We start from the raw sequence: 9,078 nt of genomic DNA, 5'->3' as shown, positions 1-9,078 counted from the left end.
TCAGGGGTCCTTTACCTTTTTTAGTGTCTCGGGACATTTTTCTGCAGGGTTTTCCCCATCCTGTACATGTACTTTCCCATCCATCTCACTTTAAATTAGGGCTGTCGATGAAGTGAAATAATTTTCAGTTGATTGCTTGGCTAAAAGATGGTTACTCAGTTCAGTTTGGTTAGCATATTACCAAATCTTCATTGTTTTGAGAGAGCATGACACCAGAATCTGAAGTATCTGAAGAAGTGTGTATCTGAAGAAGTGTGTATGCACACGAAAGCTCATACCTATGACAAACTTAGTTGGTCTCTAAGGTGCTACTGGAAGGATTTTTTTTTTATACCAGAATTAAGATAAGTTTTATTTCAGCAAGCATGTGCTCAGGAATCAAGATCTTGTGCTCAGCCCACATTCCTACAGCTGGTCATGTGCTGTTTTGTTAGTGTAGGTTTCAACATCAATGTGTGGACATCCCCAGGGGTGGTTCCTTCAATGTGACCAAAACGGACCAGGCCAGTAGCATGGACCTCCTCCTGTGGTAATCATGGGAAACACCCATTTCCCCATTAACATAAAATGAGGATTCATGATCGTCAGTCAGTCAAGTTGCATTAGCTATGATGTAAAACAGAAGGAAGAAATGGATTTGAAATTGTGTAACTGGAACAAACCAGTTCCTAACTTTGGACATGCTTTGTGTTTTTATTCTATAGACACACACATTCAAATTAAATAAGCCAGAAGCTTAGAAATGGTGATGCGAATTTTAATCTGCTTTAGTATCTTAAATTTTTGGAAGTTTTAAAGCATGGGTGTCAAACGCAAGGCCCGGGGGCCAAATCCGGCCCGCCAGACCTTGTCATGTGGCCCGCCGAGCGCCCCAGCCAGCAGGACCCAGCAGCGGGACCTCTTTCCTTCCTCTCTCCCTCCTGCTCCCTCTTTTCTTTCTTCCTTCCTTCCGTCCTTCCCATCTTTCTTCCTCTCCCTCATTCTTATTCTTTCTTTCCCTCTACTTCCTTCCTTCTTTCTCCCTTTCCGTCTTCTCTCCCTCTTTCTTTTTCTTTACTTCTTTATTCCCTTCCTTATTTCGACTCTTCTTTCTCTCCCCTCTTTCCTTCCTTCCTCTCTCCCTCCCACTCCCTCTTTTCTTCCTTCCTTCCTTCCTTCCTTCCTTCCTCCCTCCCCCCTCCCCTCCCCTCCCTCTCCCTCTCCTCAGAAACATAGGATGCTGCTTTATACTTCTGGCCCTTAAACCCTGGAACCAGGAGAGCAGCTCCAGTGAGTCAACCTCAGCCAGTCCCTTTGGTGAAGGGTGGTGGCTCACTGGCAGAACATCTGTCCTGCATGCAGAAGGACCCCAGCATCTCCAGGTACTAGCAGCTCTGCAAAGGTCCTGCATGAAACCCTAGCGAGCCTCCACCACCCAGTGCAGTTACCAAAAATCATTTTTCAATAAATTGTACAATAATTGTACATTTGAATATCTACTTGCCATTATTCTGACTATGTTTCTGCTTTCAGAGCTAGTTATTACTTACATTATTACAAAAAACAGTAATAATTGAATGCAGTGACAATAATTTATGATAATAAAGAGTGGACACATAGTCCTACAGATACAACCGGCCCTTTGAGGGTGACCAAACTGCTGATGCGGCCCCCTATGAATTTGAGTTTGACACCCCTGTTTTAAAGTATCCTATTTTCTCCCCAAGGGACCCAGGTGGCGCTGTGGTTAAACCACTGAGCCTAGGGCTTGCTGATCAGAAGGTTGGCGGTTCGAATCCCTGTGACGGGGTGAGCTCCCGTTGCTTGGTCCCAGCTCCTGCCAACCTAGCAGTTTGAAAGCACGTCAAAATGCAAGTAGATAAATAGGAACCGCTACAGCGGGAAGGTAAGCGGCGTTTCCATGTGCTGCTCTGGTTTGCCAGAAGCGGCTTTGTCATGCTGGCCACATGACCTGGAAGCTATACGCCGGCTCCCTCGGCCAATAATGCAAGATGAGCGCGCAACCCCAGAGTCGGTCACGACTGGACCTAATGGTCAGGGGTCCCTTAACCTTTACCTTTATTTTCTCCCCCCAATATTTTCTTGTTCTCATCTTTTTGTAAACAGCTTTGAGGGTTGTTGTTGTTTTACAATCAAGCGGTATTTTATTAGATGAATAAATAAAATAGTATCTGAAATCACACAAATTGAACAGGCTCGCTCTCAAGTCTTGCATATACACACACACACACACACTGTTAGTTGACAGCACAAATCAGGCTCTTGATTTATCAGGACCATAGACTTTATAAGTAGGTCCTAAGGTGACTGAACATCAGCCAAGGTTGCAGGTTTGATCCCCGTAATAGGCAGGTGCATATTCCTACTTTGCAGGGGGTTGGACTAGATGATCCCCAGTATTCCTTCCAACTCTGATTCTATTATTAGTTGCCTGGACAAAAAACTTAATTTAATGCCTTTATTTCCAAGAAGCCTGTTGTTTCTCATTGGCATATTACATTGCTTGGTTCATATGATGCTGAGGAACTGAATAGTGTTATTACCGAAATTAGAAATAGATTAGTCATGGTGACAGCCTTCCTGGTAAAGAAAGTTTTGTTTAAGAAAGGGGATATCCTGAATTGCAACCTGTTCCTCAAGCTGTCCATTACCGTGTATCTATTCTAAGGAAAACAGATGCTTTCTCCTGCTACTGAAGTTCAGGCCACAAAGCCAAGGTAACTTCGGATTTCACTTTTGGTGCATGCAAAATTCTACTTCGCTCACTTGAAATGGATAACTCGGGATTTGAACTGCATGAAGAAACACCTCAAAGTCCCTCAGCCAAAATGGAGAGGGAAAAACAAGAACACCCAGTAAGTTGCTGTTGTGAAATAACGAGAGAGCTGAATGTGAAGCTATATCTGGAAACTTGTTACAAAATGTATAGAAAATGTATAGAAAATCTTGAGAATGTGCTTCCATACTTCATCCACCAACTCTAGCTATAAGCAAGTATTAGCAGGTTGCCTAGGACTAAAACTGTGTTTTTTAAAAATCTGCTAATAAAAAAGGTGTTTTTTAAAAAAAAAATAGAAAAACAACAGCTGAGTTAAAAACACAGAGCTGGAGATTTTTGTTTTCTTTAAAATGAGCTCATCGGGCCCAGCAACAGTAATCCAATGGTAGAAATTTTCCTATGTGCAGTCTAATCTTCCAATTCTGTTCTCAAATACTTGAAAGCGCAGGATTCTATCTCTTTGACTATGTGACCTGCAGGCAGCACTTGGAAGTTTGCACCACCCACCAAAGGGTTGATGTTGGCAGCCATGGGTGGAGAACCTGTGGCTCTCAGGATAATACTGGGTGCCAACTCATCATCTCTGGTTTTTGACCTTGCTGTCTGGGGATGATGTGCAAATCCAGTTGGCTTCTGTTCATGGAATGGGGGAACACCATCTTGTTCTTTGTTTCAGGCTGGCATGGCTCTCCATGGTAGTTGGTGTCCCACAACTTCTGGATGGTTTGGGGTTCTCTCTGTGTTGTAGCCTCTGAGGCAGGCAGAAGAAACAGAATCCACGTTGTCTCTCTGCCTTTTTCAGCATTGTCAGAATGGACAGCCTTATACGAACAAAGGAAGCAGTCGTATCCCAAGTCAGGCCATTGTGGAGGGTTGCTATCTTTGGGTGCAGAAACAAGAAAAGCCTGGTCATATGATCTGGTACAAATTTGGTACATGCAGAAGGGGGAACATGGGGGGGGGAATATGTCAGGTGGGCTATGCTGAGAGCAAAAGAAGTGGTGTTTTTATCCTTTAAGTAGCAATCTTTCCCCACTACTGACCATTCCAACAGTAAAGAGAAATACAGAATTGCAAGGAGATTTATTTCTCTCTTCAGTGTACAATGTGTACAGTTGTGTCATCTGTCCACAAGGAGTGAAATGCCCGTTTTGTAAATGGCTGCTAGTTATTTCAAAGTGGGGAAAGGATAGAAATTAAAGACCAGTGCTTGGAATGAACTAGTTTGGTTCAACAAACTTCACTGAATTAGTTCAAAAATCTCTGAACTACACCTGCAAGTAGTTCCCATAATTGTTGGGTGAGCAGAATGCGAATTAAGTTTGTTTTGGGGGTAGAACTTTGAATGATTTCAAGTCCTTCAAGTTCATTCTCTTACATTTTTTAAACCCTTAGAGCAGTGGTTTTCAACCAGTGTGCCGTGGCACCCTGGGGTGCCTTGAATGATGGTCAGGGGTGCCGCGGGCAACATTGTCCTCTGTCCCACTTCCCTTCCTTCCCTCCTGTGATGCCATCTCACGTCTCTGCCTCCCAAAGGCTTGCACATTTGTTTATTGTAGCAGCCCTGGCTATGAGCTCTGCAGGTGAATGGTGCCTCTGGGAGGCGCCTCTCTTTTGGGTGGGGAGGGGGGCAGCTTAGACCTGGGACGGCAGCAGCAGCTGCCCGGAGGACTCCCAAGGAAGAGGGGAGAGGAGAGGAGGCTGAAGGAACACTCCACAAGGGAGGGCGTTTCAAAAAGGGAGAGAGGCAAGGAGTGACAAAACTGGCCCCGAGCCCCACAGAGGTGCCTCAGAAAGATTGTAGTTGGTTAAGGGAGCTGTGGACTCAAAAAGGTTGAAAAACTCTGCCTTAGAGTCTTTAGAACTTTAAGCTTAAATATCATGATTGTTGGGAAAAAATAATTAAACAATTCACCATTTGATGATGATTATTCCATATTTATATCCCTCTTTTCCCCTGACAGGACTTGAACTACTTATTTATTAATTTATATCTCAACTCTCCTCCCAAAGGAGCCCAGGGCAGCAAAAAAGAATTGATAAAACAACAAGAAAATCTTTAAAACTTTTTTTAAAAAAATAGAACTTTCCAGGCTCTGTTAAGGAGATGGTTAGGATCAATATTTGCTATGCCTCTGGTTACTGCAGGTCTGTGTGGGGTCAGGTTAGGCCACAATACATTTGCTTTGCCCCAGAGAGGCATCAAGAACTGGGCTCATCCGTTTCTGCATAACCCCATCCTTGAATCTGTCTTTCTCACGCTGGAATGTGTCAAAAAGGACAAACACTTCTGAACTTGGTTTTTAGATATGGCATTGATAATTGTGTGTGTTATGTTGTGCTGTGCTGAATAATAGTGACTTCCCCAAGGTAACCAGGGTCCTCTGTGCAAAACTACTATAAATTATGAATTAACTGATATTGATTTGTTAACTTCCTCAGGCATTTTCTCGGATAGCTTAAGCAACTTTGGTTAGGACAACTTTAAGCAGAAGTGAGGGAAGAATAGTTGAAAGAGGAAGTTTTCCTGGCCGAGCAAATTATTCTCCACAAACTTTTTTTTTTAAAAAAACCCAGAACCTTTCAGCATTGCAGTAATCAAAGGCAAAAACTGCCAGTTGCTACAATAAAAAAATTCCTTCAGTAGCACCTTAAAGACCAACTAAGTTTTTATTTTGGTATGAGCTTTCGTGTGCATGCACACTTCTTCAGATACAGTGAAATGGAAGTTTCCAGGCACTTATGTAGAGAAGGGGTGGGGAGGGGTGGGGAGGGGGAGGGGGGATCACTCAGAAGGGTGGTGGAAATGGGTGATTGACTGACTGATAGCTGTTGATGACCGCAAACGACTGCAAATGGTTTTGCATGAAAAAGCAAGGGTGGAGATGGCTGAAGATCGCTTATCATGTATAATGAGATAAGAACCCGATATCTCTGTTCAAACCAGGTCCCTCCATGGTTTTGAGCTTGGTGATAAGTTGCAATTCAGCAACTTCTCTTTCCAGTCTATTTCTGAAATTCTTTTGTAGTAAGACAGCTACTTTGAGATCTTGTATAGAATGTCCTGGGAGATTGAAGTGTTCTCCTACTGGTTTTTCTGTCTTCTGGTTCCTGATGTCAGATTTATGTCCATTTATCCTTTGGCGTAGGGTGTGGCCTGTTTGTCCAATATAGAGAGCTGAAGGGCACTGTTGGCATTTGATGGCATACACAATGTTAGAGGATGAGCAATTAAATAGTCCTGAGATGGTATGTTGGATGTTGTTGGGGCCAGTAATGGTATTGTCTGGGTGTATGTGGCAGCAAAGTTGGCATCTGGGTTTATTGCAGGCTCTGGTACCAGTGTCCATGTTAAGTCTGGTGGTTGTATTACTGTGGGTGAGGAGTTGTTTAAGATTGGGTGGCTGTCTGTAGGCAATGAAAGGTCTTCCTCCCAGAGCTTGAGAAAGGGAGCTGTCATTGTCCAGGAGAGGCTGTAGATCTCTGATGATGCGTTGTACTGTTTTAACTTGGGAGCTGTATGTGATGACTAGTGGTGTTCTGTTATTTTCTTTTTTGGGTCTGTCTTGCAGCAGGTTCTCTCTAGGTATCTGTCTGGCTCTGTTGATCTGTTGTTTAACTTCATCAGGTGGATATTTTAGTTCTAAAAAGGTTTGCTGTAGATCTCTTAGGTGAGATTCTCTGTCTGTAGAGTTGGAACAGATGCGGTTGTAACGTAAGGCCTGGCTGTATACGATGGATTGTTTGGTATGTTTGGGATGGTAGCTAGAAGCATGTAGATATGTTTGTCGGTCAGTTGGTTTTCTGTATAAGGTGGTGTCTATATGTCCATCCTGTATTTTTATAGTAGTGTCCAAAAAATGTATTTCTTGCATAGATTGGTTCATTGTTAGGTTGATGGTGGGGTGAAAGTCATTGAATGTCTGGTGGAAGGTTTCCAGGGTCTGTTGTCCATGTGTCCAGATAATAAAAATATCGTCAATGTATCGCAGGTACAGGAGAGGTTTGAGTGGGTAGGAGTTAAGGAAACGTTGTTCTAAATCTGCCATGAAGATGTTGGCATACTGTGGGGCCATGCAGGTGCCCATGGCTGTGCCGCTGATCTGGAGGAACAGGTCATCACCAAATTTGAAGTGGTTGTGGGTAAGGACAAAGTGGCAGAGTTTGGTAGCAAAGTCCGCTGTGGTTTTATCTGAAATGGTGTTCCTTATGGCTTGTAAACCATCATTGTGTGGGATGTTGGTATATAGAGATTCCACATCCATAGTGGCTAGTATAGTATTGTTAGGAAGATTGTTCAAAGATTGTATTTTCCTCAGAAAATCTGTGGTGTCACGTACGTAGCTGGGAGCACTGATGGCATATGGTTTCAGAACAGAGTCCATATAGCCGGAAACACCCACTGTAATGGTGCCAATACCTGAGATGATGGGGCGTCCTGGGTTTCCTGGTTTGTGTATTTTGGGTAGAAGATAGAAAGTTCCTGGCCGAGGTTCCGCTGGTGTGTTTGTGAGGATCTGTTCTTGGATGTGTAGGGGTAGCTCCTTAATAATCTTGTTCAGTTCTTTTTTGTATGCTTGTGTGGGGTCTGAGTCCAATTTCATGTAAAAGGCAGTATTGGAAAGTTGTCTGTGGGCCTCCTGGATGTAATCAGTTTTGTTCATGATGACGACAGCTCCACCCTTGTCTGCCTCTTTAATTATTATGTCTGGGTTGTTCCTGAGATTTTCTATGGCTCTCCTTTCAGCATGGTTTAGATTTTGTTGTAAGCGATGGTGTTTTCTGGTCACATCCGTTTGGATTCTGTGGCGGAAGCATTCGATGTACAGATCTAGTGTGGTATTGCGTCCATCAGGAGGGGTCCATGTGGAGTCCCTTTTTGTGTAACTTCTTTTCGGTGGTAGTTGGTGGTCAATGTTCTGTTCATTGATGCGTTTGGAGGGTGATGGTTGTTCCCCAGTAAGTTGAGAGGTGTTATGTTGTGGGGATGTAGTTTGTTCTACAGTGGTACCTCGGTTTATGAACACAATTGGTTCCGGAAGTCTGTTCATAAACTGAAGCGTTCATAAACTGAAGCGAACTTTTCCATTGAAAGTAATGGAAAGTGGATTAATCCGTTCCAGAGTACTTAAACTGAAGTGTTCATAAACTGAAGCGAACTTTCCCATTGAAAGTAATGGAAAGTGGATTAATCCGTTCCAGACGGGTCCGTGGAGTACTTAAACTGAAGCGTTCATAAACTGAAGCATGGGTGTAATTGGTTCCGGAAGTCTGTTCATAAACTGAAGCGTTCATAAACCGAAGCGAACTTTCCCATTGAAAGTAATGGAAAATGAATTAATCCGTTCCAGATGGGTCCACGGTGTTCATAAACCGAAAATTCATAAACCGAGGTGTTCATAAACCGAGGTTCCACTGTACTTTGTCTTGTTCTTGTGTGTGATGAAAATACTCCTTCAGGCGTAAACGGCGGAAAAATGCTTCCAGGTCCCCGCAGAACTGAATCATGTGTTGGGATTTGGCAGGGCAGAATGATAGTCCCCGTGAAAGGACGGATTCCTCAGCTGGGCTGAGTGTTTGCTGTGAAAGATTGACAATGTTGTTGATCTTGTTTTGATTGGTGGCCTGTAGGTTGGAAAGGTTGCAGAGTTTTTTATTTTTCTGGTTCTTCAGTAACTCCAGTTGAGAGTGGTAAATGGTTTGTTTTTCCTTGTGGAACTTCTGCCAGGCTGGGTGATTCCTGATGGAGTTGTCCAGTGCAGAGAGTTCCTCCTTTATTAACTTCTGTTTGGAATACAGAACGCCGATAAGATGTTTCAGCAGTTTCTTAGATAAAGTGTGGCATAGTTTTCTAGCATATTCCGTGGGATAAGTTGATTGAAGAGGGTTCTTAATTCTAAGACCCTTAGGTACAATGTCCAGGTTTTTGCATTGAGACAGAAAGAGGATGTCAGTTTGTACCTGGGCAAGTTTCTTGGTGAGGTTGATGGACTTCCATTTCATGCGGCTCAATGTGGTGCCTTCCATAGTTCTGGTTACAGGTAGGTAGCCGTGTTGGTCTGGATCGAAGTAAAATAAAAAAATTCCTTCAGTAGCACCTTAAAGACCAACTAAGTTTTTATTTTGGTATGAGCTTTCGTGTGCATGCACACTTCTTCAGATACAGTGAAATGGAAGTTTCCAGGCACTTATGTAGAGAAGGGGTGGGGAGGGGTGGGGAGGGGGGATCACTCAGAAGGGTGGTGGAAATGGGTGATTGACTGACTGATAGCTGTTGATGACCGGAAACGACTGCAAAT

This window comes from Zootoca vivipara, chromosome 11 (assembly GCF_963506605.1).
Source record: "Zootoca vivipara chromosome 11, rZooViv1.1, whole genome shotgun sequence".
In the NCBI taxonomy this organism is placed as follows: Eukaryota; Metazoa; Chordata; class Lepidosauria; order Squamata; family Lacertidae; genus Zootoca; species Zootoca vivipara.
This window is presented reverse-complemented; position numbering follows the sequence as displayed.